Genomic DNA, 1,550 nt, shown 5'->3' with positions numbered 1-1,550 from the left:
CAAAGTGATATGGGAGGCAGATTGAACAGGGAATGAATCATAATGGTGAAAGCAGGGAGTTAAACTATTACAAATTTGGGGTCGCTTGTAGTTTGGGTCCATCAGTATCCAGTCTAAACTGATTCAGATGCACTTCATGTATATAATGTTATAAAACCTTTTAACCAAAGTGTAATTCCTCTAAAATAAATACAATGATGAAATTTTTAACTTGAGAGAAATTATATCGCTTTCCTTCCACATGCTACTTCCATGCATTAATACTGCAACTTCCAAAATGATACTGAGCTACTGAGAGCACAAAATGGATTTTTCGTATCCAGCTATGCTTTCTACTGGTTTAGCAGGAACAGAAATCAATTTTAAACCATTTCAGGTTTTTTCCTGGTCTATTCCAGCAGGGAAGGAATGCTATTATATAAACCAGCGTATAGCCACATTTACAATACTTCTAGAGTACTGGTCAGTCCATCTTTTTGATATATGTGTGCATATACATACAGAAAGGCAGCTAAAATGTTTAAGTAGTTGGCATGTCTTCCTATAAGGAAAGGCAAAAGAATCTGGAGGCTTTATTTTAGAGGATGTGAAGAAATGCCTTCTTTGGATAGAGCTCTAACTTGAGTAAAACCTTTACCAGGAGGTTTTACAAGTACTTCTGTCTGGGCAGAGGGAGGAGGAAGTCAGTGAATAGCTTTCCAGGCTCACCTCAGCTGCTTCTTAAGAAAAGCTAATAGGTTTAGCTAAAGGCAACAGAAGGATCTAGTCTCCCTGCCCTTCAATCAGGTAACAGAGTTTTGAAGGTGTTAAATACTAGAGAGACTTCAGAGAGGATCTCCCGGAGATCTCCAGGAAAAGTTTCTTTGACCTAGCCTGATTTGGCAGTGGGTGGGGAATAGACAGAAGAAAAAACTGGAAGTGAGAAAGGTCTCTTTTGTGCTGAGTCTATCAGAGCAGACATAACTGTTAAATGAGGCCTAGGAGGTGGCCATTCCCGTTTACCAGCCTAGACAGCTGAAGGAAGCTGTAAGGAAATGGTAACTCTGTAGAGATCTAAAACATTCTAAACTAGGGGTGGCCAAACCATGGCTTGGGAGTTGCATGTGGCTCTTTTACACATATTGTGTGGCTCCTGAAGCCCCCACTGCCCTATCAGCTGGCTTGGAGGAGGCATTTGTCTTTTTAAATCACTTCTCCAAGCCAAGCCAGCTGGCAGCTTGGAGAATGCATTTAGAATTAAAGTTCCTTTCTTTCCACCTCTCCCTCACTCCTCCTAACTTCATCTATTTGCCTTCCTTCCTCCCTCCCTTGTCTCACAGCTCTCAAACATCTGATGTTCATATCTTGTGGCTTCCCGTCTCTTCAGGCAGTTTACCATCCTCAACGCCTCATATAGTGTTGGATTAGCACTGGGGATTATCTGGTTCAATCCCCATCAATTCATAAAGCTCACTGGGAGTCACTGGGGCAATCAGTATCTCTCAGCCAAATTTAGATTACAGGGACATAGGAAAGATAAAAGTGTGTGTGTGTGTGGGAGAGTCAGGATA

Source organism: Heteronotia binoei, chromosome 6 (assembly GCF_032191835.1).
Source record: "Heteronotia binoei isolate CCM8104 ecotype False Entrance Well chromosome 6, APGP_CSIRO_Hbin_v1, whole genome shotgun sequence".
Taxonomy (NCBI): domain Eukaryota; kingdom Metazoa; phylum Chordata; class Lepidosauria; order Squamata; family Gekkonidae; genus Heteronotia; species Heteronotia binoei.
Note: the sequence above shows the minus strand (reverse complement) of the source record.